The sequence below is a fragment of the Marmota monax genome, unplaced genomic scaffold (genome assembly GCF_021218885.2).
Source record: "Marmota monax isolate L192 unplaced genomic scaffold, Marmota_monax_Labrador192_F-V1.1 WCK01_AAM20220418_F8-fsc00006, whole genome shotgun sequence".
Lineage (NCBI taxonomy): Eukaryota > Metazoa > Chordata > Mammalia > Rodentia > Sciuridae > Marmota > Marmota monax.
In genome coordinates, this window is record NW_026693712.1 from 5,636,305 (window position 1) to 5,653,931 (window position 17,627).

General features: G+C 37.3%; 1 pseudogene; it reads right to left on the reverse strand.

The window, feature by feature from the left end:
- Nucleotides 1–7,529: 7,529 nt before the first annotated feature.
- Nucleotides 7,530–7,929, reverse strand: LOC124103783 (small ribosomal subunit protein eS24-like; annotated as a pseudogene).
- Nucleotides 7,930–17,627: the final 9,698 nt, after the last annotated feature.

The following is a 17,627-nucleotide window of genomic DNA, read 5'->3' on the forward strand; positions in this document are numbered from 1 at the left end:
AAATGAAGTCCTATCTCATCAGGAACCTTAATAAGAAGAGTCCTTTAAAATACAATTTTCTTAGCACCCAGAGAGTCGGCAGAAATGGCTCACATAACTACAATATATTGTTTAGACAACATCTGTATAGGATTTATTGAAGAATGTATATTAAGTAAATTGCAGTTTGGATCAGAGTAAAATTTTGATAAGTAACCTCACTATCCCTTTAAATAAGAATCAGATTTTCCTACATTCACTCTATTGTAAAGAATTATGTTGGTAGAGTCAAACTCAATGGTTTAATAAAACCACTCCCTCATTGGAATGCTGAGATCAAGTTTATTAATCCTCACCAGCAGAGTTTATCTAAGCAATGGAAAAGAACTATTGTAATGATTATCTGCCATGTGGTTTTACAAAACAACTAAAGTTTAGTAACTTGCACTTTCATTGTCCTGTGATTTCAAGGACCTAAGGAATAAAATGGCTTAAAGATTAATTCACCCTAAATCATAGCAATTTCCAAGATCTGGAAAATTTGGATTATAAGGACTACCAATACACACTAGGTGAACAGAACAACAGCTGTGGAAAAAAACTATTAGATCATTGCATCTACTGATCCCCCTGTGGTCCTAGAGAAGCAATTAGAGCTTTGCTTGCTCTAGTTCTGCTTCTCTATGTGCAGACAGAAACCTTTAACTCCTTGTGGTATAGCCTGGTTGGCGCTGGTGAGAGATAATGCCCATCTAGCTTGCCCACATCATCCAGACAGTGGAACCTGCTCTGGATGAGTCCTGGACTGAGATTATTGTGCACTCCGAAGTGGAGCTAAGCAGGACATATGGGAACCGTTTCCTTTGTACATTTTTCCCTTATGGAATGTAGTCACAAGCTCAATATCTCACCCATCCCTGAGAAGAAGAAGACACTTTCCACCAGAGATGATTTACTTCATCCAGCCCACAGAAGAGCCCAGCAGATTTGAGTGCAGACGACTCTCCAGTCGTATCAGGACTTGGGTGTATGTTCTTGCATCAGATGACTTGAGTTATTTGCTTAAATCATGATGCTATAATGGACATAACTCTCTAAACAGAAATACAGCTTTTTTTTTTAAGACTTTACTAGAGATTTAAGGAGGCCCCTATAGTGAAGAGGATCCTAATGTCAAAAAGAGGTTATGTAAGCCAGAAATTAATTTGGAGTAACTGAAAGAATTTATCCTCAGAAAATTAACTAATAAAAGTTGAATTGAAAAAGGTAACTTTTCTGCTCCTTCAGACAGTTTCAACAGATATGCTAGACTGAAGATAGATTTCTGACCTTGAGTCCCAAAGTACATGAATTTAAGGGCATTCTGAAATCCATTTCAAAGCTGGTAGCAGATGTCTATAGGAGAAAGCTTTGGATTTTATTTCAAACTTATAAACAACTTAGTTTTTACTATTTTAAAAATTAATATTCAAATATTTTTATATCCCAAGATAGACTATAAAATCCTTGAGTTTTGGGCTCCTGCCATTTTTTATTCTATGAAGACACAACTTTTTGGAACAGAACCTATAGCTATTTCAGTAGCCAACCTCTGAGATGGCCCCTGAAGATCCCTGCCTCCCGTTATTCACACATTTGTGTGAGCAATAGAGTAAAGATGTGACAGGATGTCATTTCTGCAATTAGATTATAAAAGACTGTAGCTCCCATCTAGGTAGATGTTCTCTCTCTCTCCCTCTCTCTCTCAGCAAGGTACCAGGTTTAAATAGCCTTCCTCAGAGAGAGATTCACATGGACGGAACCTGCCAGCCTACAAACAGCCAGTGCAGAACTGAGGCCCAGAAACAACCAGACTGAGCTTGGACGCAGACTCCCAACCCCAGTTGAGCCTTGACAATATAGCCCAATCAACAGTTTGATACTAACCTCAATAGAGACCCTGAACTAGAGCTACCCACTTTAGCTGCTCCTAATTGCAAAATAAATTGCTGGTTTGGGGGTAACTTTGTTTCTCAGCAACAGATATAAATAGCTGATGAGTCCAATGGAATTGCCAACTTTTCAGTGTCATGGATCTAAATACTTCTGTCTAGTTAATCCTGGACCAAAACCATCTTCCTTGCTTCCTTGTGAAAACAACACAGACTTTTCTAGTTTGAGGACTCCTAATGTCAGTGGAAATTGAGCTGTGCTCATTGAATTTGCTTTAGGTTGGTTCCCTCTAGCCAGAGATACCTAATATGCCTCCACTATATGTCCATTCACTCACATGCTTAATAAGTGCCACTACTCTAGGTACCGGGGCCAGAGCAGTGAACAAAAGTAATAGAGCCTCTGGCCTCATGGCAATGATATCTAGCCTACCATCCTGTTAAGCTATTTCCTGAAGCAACAGCACTGTCCTTTTGACCTCTTCTATCAGCTACCTGGGCTTTGACTCTCCATCTATGCTCTTGCTTATGGGGACCCAGCACTAGCTTCCCACTTCAATGGAAACCTTAGAGACATTCTTACCATTTACAATAATGCTTAAGCAATTTCTGGTAATGATTTGGCCCACAATCAAGACAACTGTATAACTCTAGAGTTTAAAAGCATGGGCACATTCAATGGATGGAGGAATTTGCCACATCTCACTGTATTTTGTATTGCTATAACAGACTGCCAGAGTCTGAGTAATTTACTTAAAAAAAAAAAGTTTATTTAGGCTCACAGTTCTGGAGGCTGGGAAGCTCAAGTTCAGGTGATTGCAGCTGGTGAAGGTACTGTGCTGCTTCAACTATGTAGGAAAGTGGAAGGGCAAGTAAGCACATGCAAAAGAGAGTAAGCATGAGGGCTAGACTATGATAACCCACTGTCGTGGCAACTGCTCTAGTCCTTCACAGGGAAAGGCATTAATCATTCATGAGGGCTCCACCCCTATGATCCAAACACTTCCTCTAGGTTCCAAAAAAAGTTTAGAGACATACTCAAACCACAGCACCACAAATACCTTGCTTCCATACCTCCAATGAAAATTTTCACAGTGTTTCTCATACCATGAAGGTTTTTTGTTGTTGTTGTTGTTTGTTTAGGTGGACACAATATCTTTATTTTATTTTTATGTGGTGTTGAGGATTGAACCCAGTGCCTCGCACATGCCAGATGGGCACACTACCACTTGATCCACATCCCCAGCTCCCGTAAAGTTTCAATATATCACATTCTATCAGATGAACAATATTCCAGATTGACATTTCCTGCTCAACATCCAACCGGATTATGAAAAATCAGTAAGATCCAAACAATTCACTTAAGTAAACATTGTCTAAAAAACACATATAATTATATTACCACTCCTCAAATGTTTTCCCCATCCACCTTGGCTTATCTTCATTCTATCACAAACTTGAAATTACTGGGAAACTCATGGTTCTGAGATCACTACAGCCAGAAAATGAATATGTTGACAAAACAATGATCACAAAAGAGTGTTTCCTGACTCTGCCCCAGTTAGCCTCAGTTTCTCCCAAGAAATATGAGGACTCTCAAGAACTGCCCCCTCTCTATTCCACAAACTGGTCTTCTTAGTGACCATTGGCTGGTGCTCCTCTTCGTCTATTCTAGTTATGAGTTGATATTTCTCCCACAGTAGACACATTGATGGTGATCAATGCCCACTAAAGGTGCAATGGCTCTTGGTGATAGCACAGCATCCTGAGCCAAAGCCTCCTTCTACTGAAGTTGCTGGTCCCCATTCCTGGCCAGGTTACTGAAATAGTTATATATTTGTACCAAGGATTAGTCGGGTATTATGGATTAATTTGATAGGGCAACCATAATTTCTCTAGTATTGGGTTCAACCTTTTCTTTCCAGGAATGAAATTTTGTTCCAAAAATTCGTGAATATAACATACACCTTATCTCCCCCTCTGCAAAATTTTCAGACTTGTTTACATGACCCTAATTGTTAGGTAAGACTGGCTCAAGCTTATGCTAAAACTCTTTATTTAATAATATTCCAGGAAAACTATTTTGTGAGCCATATTAACCAGTGTATTTCCAGAATAAAAGGTATGTGTTAAAGTCACCTAAAAGGCTGGGGGAAAAAAAGAGTGTACAGACCAAAAGAATTTTTTATTAGTGTATTACCATTATAAAAAACACAGTGGGAAATCTTGTTACATATTTGCACATGCATATAATATAACAGTATAATTTCTACAGACCAAAAATTTAATTCATTAATCCATCCTATCTGAATTCCTGCCTTCAACATTTCATTTCAGTTTTTAGATTTTCAATCAGAGCCACATAGTCTATTACCTTATTCATTCAAAAGATTAAATTTTAGAAAGCCTTTGAATTACAATACAATGGTAGGTTAAAGCCCATCAGGAAGAAAAAAGACAAAAAGTTTTGGTTCAGAAACTAAAATTTTTAGTTGCTAGAAATGAAACCAGTTAGTTGATGTTACATTCATTTCTGAATGTAAAACAACAAAGATGTTCCCTTTTTTGTGACTCAGAGAATAAAGGGGGCTTCATAGATTACATTGTACAAGAAAATTTTGTTTTATAAAAAGATAAATTTTGATTTAAATATGCTGAGAGATCAGATAAATTCATTAAAATAATTAGTCAAAATAGATCCTAGAGCTATGAAAAAGGAAACTGTGGGAACAGATTCAAAATGGAGGTGAATATGGTATTTCAACTGGACTAAAAATAAATAAACATAAAAATCGGAGATGTATCCTTGTCTTACAACATGTGACAAATGGAGTAGAAGACCAATTCTGCATTTTCTTTTCCAATAGTTCTTGAAAGGATCATCTACAATATGTATGTCATAATAACCTGAATTTTAGCTTTTTCAAAACTAGTCCTATGTTCAGAAGATTTCCTGGTTGGCAAACATATATATTCATTTTAGAAAATGAAATGATAAATATATCTGGAAGTATAGGAAAATAGAAATTTTTAAAAAATTTAAAAAAATAAATGGCAGAAATTTGTAAAGCCTTTACATTGATTATTTCATGTAAGGGGAAGGATAGTTTTGCTTTCTTCTTTATACCTTTCATAATTACACAATGTATTAATAACAAATAGATTTTGCATTGGAAGGACTTAAAAAAAAAAAAAAAAAGGAGAGGGAAGAAGATACCTGCCCAGGCCCCGTTTGCTCTTGTTTTGCTTTGGTGGGACACTGCACTAATAATGACTTCAGTTTGTTTACTTAAGCACCACTTATTCGGGTGATGGTGCTATAGATCCCTGTATGTAAAATGGCACATACCTAGGGGCCAGGGATGACCATGTGGAGTGTTCGCTTGATCTTGTACATTAAATGTCACAACAACCAATAGTTGGTGTTCTTAATCATTAGTGGAGAGTAATAATTTCCTTTAGAATTTAGTGAGAAAAGTGTCACTTTAAATCTGATTCCTAAAACACAGAAGTTCAAAATGCCGGAAAGACGATGGTGAGTGGAAAGTGATATCCAAAGGCAGTAAATATCTCCTCCAGAACATGGAGTTTAGGGTAGGTTTTTCTGTGACTAAAGATTAATATATTCTTTTTTCAGAATACTTTCATTTTTATATTGTACCTATGAACCATGAGTTCAGAATACAGCCTCATGGTTCACTAGTCTGATTTGCCTGGCTCCAAACAGAAAGGAAAAAATGCACCCATTGAATGCCTCTGAAAAGACGAAGAAAAAAATCTGTAAATGCAGGCATGTTCTACATAAATTTAAATAATAGGATATAAGAGCAGAGAAGGTATAGGATTATTTCAACACTGTCCAGACATTAAGGAAAGCCAATTTGCAATTATGTGATTAATACAAGAGCCAGTGGTAACAAGCAATGTATTCTTATTCCAAACATCTTTGCTACAAATTACTGTTAAAAGCTTCTCCTTTTTCTCTTTGTCTTTTGATTGCATAGGGATGATTTAGGTAATTGCACAGTAACTGCAGACTGCTGCATGTTATTTCATGCAAGCCATTTAGCAACTCTGCCAGGTAGCCACACAGGAAACTCTTTTAATTATAAGATAGAAGAGCTTGCATTACCAGCTGCTTTCTCTCTGGTTAACTTTGACCTATTGGCTCATTTCTGAAGCTCCTATTTGTCCCAGGTTTGCTTCACCATCTGCTGAGGACTATACTGCCTCTCATCAAATGCTCTTACAGCAGGGACTCTCTTGTCAGTCTCTCCATATGAGGTACAAAGGGCTTGGCTGCAATTGCAGCTTGAATCCACGTGGTTCTGGTTAGCAACACTTGTAAGATTCTGCTCATCTTGGATTCTATGAAGAAAGTGGAAAGTATAATTGTTGATGACTCAGCCCACAATGAGGAATAAATTGAGCTTCCTTAGCTAATTTAGGCAAATATATGCATGCATACATATATTTACTGTTAGTAATGAACAGTTATTCCTTTTCGGCATTCTTTCTAATTTTCCCTCATTAGAGATTGATGATTCATTTGGCCATTTATACTAAGAATCACACAGCCACGGTGGTCCTTCTTACTTCATCATCCTGGTTTCTATGTCATCTGCTGATATTTCTCTTTTTTTATGTAGCTCCACTTCCTACCTTAGTTTGTGTCAGAGCTATTACTTCCTTTTAACAAGGTTGACAGGCTAATTTGCAGTGCATATTCAGTGTCTTTGATGGTAATTGCTCAAAATCCAATTTCCAAATACACATAACGAATTGTATTTATGGCCCTACCTATTGTCATTTGCCGTGGAATCTGTACTGAAACATAGAGGAGGACGTCCTTCTTTCCCAAGTCCTCTGAAAAATGCTTGCTTCTGTAATGATTCCCCCCCATCTCTGGCGCCCTAGCTTTTGATACTATGAGAATGACTGGACTTCTAGGCTGAATGCTACTGTGAAGGAGAAACCAGATCCTGTTGTGCAGAAATTGGATCACCTTATCCAGTATTTTCCTTGCTACATCTACTGGAGGCCTGATGCTTAACTCTCTCATGACCACAGATCTGTAGACTACCACTGTTAGGTCTAAAAGAATCATGATCTTTTGTGTTCCTGACCCTCAACCCAGGAAGCTGGGTAGTATGGTCAGTGACAGAAAGTGTAAGTGGAATCTATAGGTCAATATTAGCAAAATTCGGGTCTAGGGTTGTAGCTCAGTGGTAGAGCACTCACCTCATGTGTGTGAGGCACTGGATTCAATTCTCAGCACCACATGCAAATAAAATATTGTGTTCATCTACAACTAAATGAAAAAAAATTAAAAATTAGCAAAATTCTATCTTATCTAAAATTACATTCTGAAAGTTTATCAGGTTGAAATATTTCTCTCTAGAGAGAAATATCAATGTGGCTTCTCTGTACTCCAAAAGGGTCAATACTTTCACCCAACCACCACCCAGGGGTTGAACCCAGAGTCTGGTGCATGCCAAGTACATACTCTACCACACAGCATAAGCTTTTTTCTTTTCTTTTTTTAAAGTTTTTACTGTTTATAAATCCTTATGAAAAATTCACACAATCACCACGTCAGGTAAAGTCATTGCAGAATCTTTACTCACCTAGCTTTTTGCCAGCACCAACATTTGCCTTCGCAGTCCCCCTGACTTTGTTCATTCTGTTCTTGCGTTCCTTACACTGTTCTCTTGAGGTCTTTTTCTTTTCATACAGGCCATGTCTTGCCAGTTTATGTTTGGGTTCATTTTTCTTTGCATAAGCCAAGGAATCATAAATCATGCCAAAGCCAGCTGTCTTGCCACCTCCAAGATGGGTTCTGAATTCAAATACAAAGATGATATCTGATGTGGTCTTGTACATTTGTCTGATTTTTCTGGAATTTCTGTCTTAGATATTGTTGCTTTCCCAGGGTGAAGAACATCAATGACCATTTTTTTCCTCTGAAGTAGTTGGTTGGTTATGAACTTCCTTGTCAGATAGTTACTGTGTCATTCATGATGTCGGTCAATCCTCAAAAAGTCAGGGAGGAAAAAGCTCCACAGGCTTTTTTTTTTTTTTTTTTTTTTTTTTTGAGCAAAAGGAATGAGGCAGTTTATTGATTTGCTGGCAAAGGAGAAACACTGGGTTTCTCCTGTACCAGAGGCTCCATAGGCTTTTGATGGTATCAAAACCTTAAATATGGTATCATACCTTAAATATGAATGCAAATGGGATTAACTTTAAAATGTTCATCATGTGGAAGAAAGAAAGATACAAAATGCCAAAAACAAAAGTTTTTTTAACAATGAGAGAAATAATAATCTCACACATTTATCTTTGTTTTGTTAAATCTAGTTTGCTTCATAAATTAAAACTTTTGAATTATGGAACCATAGTTGGTGGAGAGATTGGGAGTCACCACCCCAGCCAGATCATAAAACAACTCTTAACCTCCACAGACTTCATTCCATTCCAACTGAAAATGCCCTCATATACTCCTTCCTTTTCTTTAACTTGGGCTATCATAAAGGACTTCTAAATGGGCTTCGATCCTTTTCTCTCTCTTTTCCTATATATAGTGTTACTTAGTGGATTCATTGATTAATCCTGCTCCAAAATTTTCAGTACCTTTCTATTGACATCCTAAGTACAATTCCTCCCTGTGGCATTTAAACCCTCTGAAACTAACTGCAACCATGTAAGCCTTAATTCCCATGACTGCTGAACAAAATGCTCATGTCAGTCAAAATGTACTGCCTCCTACTAGTAATCTAGTCAGACATAATGTTCTGGACTCCATGGGTTTATATCTTGACTTTGACACTTAGCTCTGTAACTTTTAATCAGGTTCTTTAGAGTCTTTGAAACTTAATCACCTGCTGGCAAGATTGAGATTAATTCAGAAAAGTTATTTGTTGTTTAAAGTGCCCCGGGCTGGGGTTATGGCTCTGCGGTAGAGTGCTTGCCTCACACATACAAGTCTCTGGGTTCGACCCTCAGCACCACATAAAAATAAATAAATAAAATAAAAAGTTATAAAAAAAATTTTTTTAAAGGTGCCCTTCAGTTTCTTGCCTCTCAAACTTGCTCCTTCTCTTTCCCTAGGCTGAACACTCCTTTTCAATCTCTAGAGCAATTACTCTTCAAATGTTGTCTCTGAAAATGTAGTATCAGAATTACCTGGAATTTTTGTTAAAAATATAGACTCTGGGGTCTCATCGCAGACCTACTAAGTCAGAAATATTGAGTATGGGGACTAGAAAAATGTAATTTTAGTCCTCCAAGTCCTGGGGACAGTAGCAAATGCCTGTAGTCATCAGTGCCTCAGGAGGCTGAGGCAAGGAGGACTGCAAGTTCAAAGTCAGCCTCAGCAACTAAGCAAGGCCCTAAGCAACTTAGCAAGACCCTGTCTCAAAATATAAAAAGGGTTAGAGATGTGAGTCAGTGATGTTAAGCATCCCTGGGTTCAATCCCTGATACAAAAAAAAAAGAAAAGAAAAAAAAAAACACCTTCCAGGTAATTCTGATGCATATTAAACATTGAGAATCAGCTTCCCTCTCAAATGCCATAACCTAAAATTATTCCTTATCCCTCCCAAGGCACCTGATCTCTTTCCCCACTAAAATGTGCACCTGCTTTTACTGGTGATTTTGATTTGTTGGATGATTAATTTTTTATTAATTGGATGAAATAGCTGAGCACAAGCCTTTCTTTGAAGCAGTTATAAGTTAATATAACTTTCCAGTGATGGAGAAGGAATCAGTTGTCACTAGATTTCTTTTGATCTAGTGGTTTGGCTGTACCATTTACTTTACTTGGAGGCAACCTTAATTTCTGCACAAGTTTAATGAAGTGATATGTAGCCTGAACTCTCAGATAATCAAAAGCCATGCTATCAAACTGTTCTAACCATATCTATTGAAGACTGTTGATATTTTTTTCCCCTTGGGCAGAGATTTATGTGCTGCCACCCTATCAGATGAGGCATGGGTTTATGAAACCAAATGCAGAGAAAGGTAATTTAAAGGCTTCAGTTTTTTAAATGTTTTCAAAATCCTAGCATCTACCTATTTTCTTCACTGAGAAAACCTGATAGTTATGCTAATGGCATAAGGCTAAAGAGACATTTGCCTATCAGAGTCCAAGGAATGCAACTTCTAAAAGATATTTTTTCTTCAAAGCCCTAATTTTTGAAGATTACTTCTGGAAGGATCTGGAAAAAATTCTAAGAGACACCTAAAATGCTTTGGGAAAATTCTACTTGCTATGGCTAGTCATGGAAAAAGAACACCAAACATTTCAGTGACACCCTGCATGTGAGTCACAGGATGAATCATTAGTATGCACAATTCTGTTCACCTGCCAGTAAAAGCCAAACAAATGATTCTAGACTCTGTATCTTCATGATCGGTAAACTTGGTTTAAAAGAAGAAGAAGGGGTGTGGGCTGGGGTTGTGGCTCAGCGGTAGAGCACTTGCCTAGCACATGTGAGGCCCTAGGTTCGATCCTCAGCACCATGTTAAAATAAAGATATTGTATCCAACTACAACTAAAAAGTAAATTTTTTTAAAAAAGGGATGGGGTTGTGGCTCAGTGATAGAATGCTCGCCTGGCACATGTGAGGCACTGGGTTTAATCCTCAGCACCACATTAAAATAAAGGTTATTTTTCCCACCTACAACTAAAAAATAAATATTAAAAAGAAGAAGAAGATGGTCATGAAATAAAAAGGATAGCTCTTCTTTGGAAAAGGGCTCTGGAGAAAATGTAAACATGCTTGCAGAGATCTAAGAAGTACAAAAGCAAGTAGAATATGAATATTTCTGCTTATGTTTCTGAACTATTCTAAAAAGAAATATAAAAGCAATCCAGAGGCTGGGATTATAGCTCAGTGGTAAAGTGCTTGCCTCACACACGTGAGGCCCTGGGTTCAATCCTCAGCACCACATAAAAATAAATAAAAACAAAGATATTTTTAAAAAATCAAGCTCGGATGAATCTTGAAAACATATAGTAAATTAAGTAAGAGAAGCCTGACACAAAAAATACAGTTATTGTAGGATTTTATTTCTATAAATAGGAATATGTATGGAAAGTTATTCTTAATGGATATCAAGTTTCTGTTTGGAATGTTGAAATAGTTCAGGAAATGGAGAGCACAACATTGTAAATACACTTACTGCTACCTAATCACACACTTTCAAAAAAGTAGAAGTATAAGCTTTATGATATGTACATGTTACTAGAATGAAAAAAGAAAGCATATAATGAAAACAAACAAAATTGAGAGACCCTATGACAGAAAGTAACTAATGCCAATATGTCACAAACCTGCAAAAAAGAAAAAAAAAGAATTTTCAGAAGAATATTATAACAAAAGGAGGAATAAACTGGATTCTCATTTCCAAGAATTTTATCACAGTAACCTATAGAAGAAAAAAGCATGGGGTAGGAGTGGGGGCAGGGGGAGATCAAATAATAATAGAACAGAAAGCCACCTAGCACTGAATAATGATAATTTTGAGAAGGGAGGTATCCATAAGTAGAACTGATTACAATAACTTTCTGTTTATTTACAGTACTTCAATTAAAGTGTTCTATAGACCACCATCCTTACTTACAAAGAAGAAAAGCAAGGCAAAGTACAGAGCAACTGATAAACTGGTGGGAAAGGAAGACTAAGTCTTGACTACACAGTTCAAAGATACTAAATTGGAACACAAAGAGCAAAGCTGCATTTACATCATGATAAAGACAAGAAGAAGAGAACAAAATTAGAAAATCTGTCCCTATGAGGTAGTTCCCAACCCTTAAAATCCTGAGATTCTGTAATTCTCAGATCTTCAAAATTTTTTCTTTCCTTCTTTTTTTTTTTTATACTAGGGATTGAACCCTGGGGCACTTAACCACTAAGCCACATCCCCAGCCCTTTTTTGTACTTTATTTAAAGACAGGGTCTCACTGAGTTGTTTAGGGTCTCTCTACATTACTGAGGCTAGCTTTGAACTCGAAGTCCTTCTGATTCAGCCTCCCCAACCATGCCCAGTCTTCAGAAACATTTTAAATACTCAGCATCTAGCACTAAGACATGACCTGTGAGTATACTCCAGGAACGTAGCAGAGGATACACTTTTATTAGTAAGCTACTATAACTGATTAGAACAACAACAACAACAAAAAGTCTCTGTGGTATATATTAAAGCCACATTTCTTCAAAGATGGTCCCAAACCAGCAGCAACAGCAGCTCCAGGGTATAAGTTAGAAATGCACACACCTGGGCTTCACCCCTGGGCTCCACCCCTGATCTACTCAATCAGAAACTCTGGGAAGCCAGCTGGCAATTCTAGAGTTATCAACTATCTAGGTGATGTGATGCAAACTAAAGTTTGAGAGTCACCAGTTAGGAAAGAATTAGCAGGGAGGTAGTTATCAAGGTCTGCAGGTGTTAACCAGACAGCACTGGCCCAAGGGCAAGCTGCAGGTTGGTCTGTTGCCAGAGGAAGCGTTCTGGAAGGTAAGAATACCTCTGAAGCCCAGAGGGGAGGATACTCTTATTTTCCAGGAGAGTTTCTTTCCTTTTAAAAATATTTTATTTGTAGATGGACAGATACCTTTATTTTATATATATTTTTATGTGGTGCTAAGAGTCGAACCGGCACCTCACGCGTGCTAGGCAAGCACTTAAACACTGAGCTACAACCCCAGCCCGGGAGAGTTTCTTATTTGATTTAGAGGAACTAAATGTCTGTTGCTGATAAAATAGAACTTGAAAGAATTGTGGTCAGGAAGCAGCATGGAGACTTCCTGCTTTGAGTGTCTACTTCCCTTTGCCTTCCTTGGCACTTCTTGGAAACATACCTGTAACTTTTGATGTTGATTTCCTCAAATTTTTCAAAATTTATATTCATATCTTCCCACTGCCCAGAAGACTGTCCACTCAAGCCTACCTGACAGCGACATGCAAGTGGTACTGTTAACAAAATAGCTTAGATGGACATTAAATGTGTCTTCTTTCTTTTATTTTTAAAATTATTTTTCTTTCTGTCATAAAATATCTGGGCATAATATAATCTGGTACTAAAACCTCTATCCATACTTATACTGGAGTTATAAAACTATTCACCTCAATATGCTATCAAATATTACTTTTTTCTTTTTTTTAAATCCATGTGCATATATTTCTTTTGTAACATCATCAAGTTTAGTGATTACTGACATTTTTTCTTTGTGTCAAAAGCATTATCACTTCCTCATCATTATACAGAATACATGTATGATGTTGTGATGAGAAAAAAAAAAAAGCATTATCACTTGTCTCTAACTATTGTCCTTAAGTCCTTCCCCATATGATCTGCCCATTTCCAATCCAGCATACTTCCAACATTCAGAAAACACAAGGTCCAGCACTCTTTCTTCATTTAAGCCAACTTCCCACACCATCTTGTGTCCCATATTACTCCCCAATTTTCTGAACTGTGGTTTTGTTACTTCTCTGAAAATTCACACCAGCTTCCTACTTGACGTTTATGTTACCTCTTTGGCACTAACCTTTTGTTATTACTTTTTCTTGGTTCCTTGAATTGCATCTACTTCTGGAGGCTCTAGGTAATAACCATGCAGGACCCAGGAAAAAATCCCATGAAGGTAGTGTTTCTATAACTCTTCCCAAATAGAGCTAGACAAATGGAATCATACTTTTCAATTACAGCACTTAAAAGTGGTTAAATATGCCAGGTATGTTGATCCTGTAATTCAGCAACTTGGGAGGCTGAGTCAGGAAGATCACAAGTTTGAGGCCAGCCTCAGCAACTTAATCAGACCCTGTCTTAAAATTTTAAAAGGTAGGGTGGGGGGGTGTAGTGCTAGAGATGTAACTCAGTGGTAAAACTCCCATTGGTTTAATTTCCAATGCCAAAAAACAACAAAACTAAATAACAACAACAAAAGAGAGTTAAATGGAGGTTTTCCATATAGTTTAAGTAGTGCTTCCTCTCAAAGTAATAACACACATTTTCATTCCAAGCTGATAATGCCTAAACTCTGAATATAACTTACCATTCATCACCTATCCAAGAACCAGCAATCATGGAATCTATTTTTCATGAGGAAAAGGGCACGACATTCTAATTCAACCTTTTTTTAAGGTTTGAAGAATTGTTAAACCATTGAAATTTAGAAGAGAATAAATGTAATTTCTAAAACTTTGAAAAAAAACTTTATTTTTTAATAAATCATAAAAATAAGCATTGATTCTTAAAGAGTTTCAAGGAAATAAGGTAGCCTAAATAAAGAGGTTTAGCTAATGAGCCAATGGAAAATTTTATATACTTGGCTCTCTTTCCTATTTTATTTTCATTTAACCTTCTTGGAATCTATGTTTGTGGAAGATCTAGAGGTTTTATTTGCAACAGGATTATTTTTCTGTCCTCATTGATGAGGATAGGAAACAAGACTTTAGCTCCATTTATCATTAAAAAGTATCAAAGCTTGGGAGGAGTTCTGTTCAAGACAATAGTGAAAATAATAACGAATAATAATAATAATAGCCAGGCAGTGGCTCATTGGCTGAGGCCTGGGGGATCGCCACTTCAAAGCCAGCCTCAACATTTTATTGAGGCCGTAATCAACTGAGTGAGACCAAGAATTTGGCCATTGGAATTAGGATCCTGAATTTCCCAGAGGAACTGGCAGAAGGCTTCCTCTTTTTTTTTTAATTTTTTATTGTTGGCTGTTCAAAACATTACATGTTTCTTGATATATCATATTTCACATTTTGATTCAAGTGGGTTATGAACTCCCATTTTTACCCCATATACAGATTGCAGAATCACATCAGTTACACATCCATTGATTTACATGTTGCCATACTAGTGTCTGTTGTATTCTGCTGCCTTTCCTATCCTCTACTATCCCCCCTCCCCTCCCCTCCCCTCCCCTCTTCTCTCTCTACCCCCTCTACTGTCATTCATTTCTCCCCCTTGTATTATTTTTCCCTTTCCCCTCACTTCCTCTTGTATGTAATTTTGTATAACCCTGAGGGTCTCCTTCCATTTCCATGCAGTTTCCCTTCTCTCTCCCTTTCCTTCCCACCTCTCATCCCTGTTTAATGTTAATCTTCTTCTCATGCTCTTCATCCCTACTCTGTTCCCAGTTACTCTCCTTATATCAAAGAAGACATTTGGCATTTGTTTTTTAGGGATTGGCTAGCTTCAATTAGCATAATCTGCTCTAATGCCATCCATTTCCCTGCAAATTCTATGATTTTGTCATTTTTTAATGCAGAGTAATACTCCATTGTGTATAAATGCCACATTTTTTTTATCCATTCATCTATTGAAGGGCATCTAGGTTGGTTCCACAGTCATGCTATTGTGAATTGTGCTGCTATGAACATCGATGTAGCAGTGTTCCTGTAGCATGCTCTTTTTAGGTCTTTAGGGAATAGACCGAGAAGGGGAATAGCTGGGTCAAATGGTGGTTCCATTCCCAGCTTTCCCAGGAATCTCCATACTGCTTTCCAAATTGGCTGCACCAATTTGCAGTCCCACCAGCAATGTACAAGTGTACCCTTTTCCCCACATCCTCGCCAGCACTTCTGGCTGTTTGACTTCATAATGGCTGCCAATCTTACTGGAGTGAGATGGTATCTTAGGGTGGTTTTGATTTGCATTTCTCTGACTGCTAGAGATGGTGAGCATTTTTTCATGTACTTGTTGATTGATTGTATGTCCTCCTCTGAGAAGTGTCTGTTCAGGTCCTTGGCCCATTTGTTGATTGGGTTATTTGTTATCTTATTGTCTAATTTTTTGAGTTCTTTGTATACTCTGGATATTAGGGCTCTATCTGAAGTGTGAGGAGTAAAGATTTGATCCCAGGATGTAGGCTCCCTATTTACCTCTCTTATTGTTTCTTTTGCTGAGAAAAAACTTTTTAGTTTGAGTAAGTCCCATTTGTTGATTCTAGTTATTAACTTTTGTGCTATGGGTATCCTATTGAGGAATTTGGAGCCCGACCCCACCGTATGTAGATCGTAGCCAACTTTTTCTTCTATCAGACGGCGTGTCTCTGATTTGATATCAAGCTCCTTGATCCATTTTGAATTCACTTTTGTGCATGGCGAGAGAAAGGGATTCAGTTTCATTTTGTTGCATATGGATTTCCAGTTTTCCCAGCATCATTTGTTGAAGATGCTATCCTTCCTCCATTGCATGCTTTTAGCCCCTTTATCAAATATAAGATAGTTGTAGTTTTGTGGATTGGTTTCTGTGTCCTCTATTCTGTACCATTGGTCCACCCGCCTGTTTTGGTACCAGTACCATCCTGTTTTTGTTACTATTGCTCTGTAGTATAGTTTGAAGTCTGGTATCGCTATACCGCCTGATTCACACTTCCTGCTTAGCATTGTTTTTGCTATTCTGGGTCTTTTATTTTTCAATATGAATTTCATGATTGCTTTCTCTATTTCTACAAGAAACGCCGTTGGGATTTTGGTTGGCATTGCATTAAACCTATAGAGAACTTTTGGTAATATTGCCATTTTGATGATGTTAGTTCTGCCTATCCATGAACAGGGTATATTTTTCCATCTTCTACTATTTCTCTCTTTAGGGTTCTGTAGTTTTCATTGTATAAGTCTTTCACCTCTTTTGTTAGGTTGATTCCCAAGTATTTTATTTTTTTTTGAGGATATTTTGAATGGAGTGGTTGTCCTCATTTCCATTTCAGAGGATTTGTCGCTGATATACAGGAATGCCTTTGATTTATGCATGTTGATTTTGTAGCCTGCCACTTTGCTGAATTCATTTATTAGCTCTAATAGTTTCTTTGTAGACCCTTTTGGGTCTGCTAGGTATAGAATCATGTTATCTGCAAATAGTGATAATTTAAGTTCTTCTTTTCCTATTTTGATGCCTTTAATGTCTTTCGTCTGTCTAATTGCTCTGGCCAGTGTTTCGAGAACTATGTTGAACAGAAGTGGTGAGAGAGGGCATCCCTCTCTTGTTCCAGATTTTAGAGGGAATGCCTTCAATTTTTCTGCATTCAGAATGATGCTAGCCTGAGGCTTAGCATAGATTGCTTTTACAATATTGAGGTATGTTCCTGTTATCCCTAGTTTTTCTAGAGTTTTGAACATAAAGGGATGCTGTACTTTGTCGAATGCTTTTTCCACATCTATCGAGATGATCATATGGTTCTTATTTTTAAGTCTATTGATGTGGTGAATAACATTTATTGATGTCCGTATATTGAACCAGCCTTGCATCCCAGGGATGAATCCTACTTGATCATGGTGCACAATGTTTTTGATATGTTTTTGTATCCGATTCGCCAGAATTTTATTGAGGATTTTTGCATCTAGGTTCATTAGAGATATTGGTCTGTAGTTTTCTTTCTTTGAAGTGTCTTTGTCTGGTTTAGGTATCAGGGTGATGTTGGGCTCATAGAATGAATTTGGAAGTTCTCCCTCTTTTTCTATTTCCTGAAGTAGCTTGAAAAGTATTGGTATTAGTTCTTCTTTAAAGGTTTTGTAAAACTCTGCTGTATACCCATCCGGTCCTGGGCTTTTCTTAGTTGGTAGTCTTTTGATGGTTTCTTCTATTTCCTCAATTGATATTGGTCTGTTTAGGTTGTCTATATCCTCCTGACTCAATCTGGGCAGATAATATGACTTAAGAAATTTATCGATGCCTTCACTATCTTCTAATTTATTGGA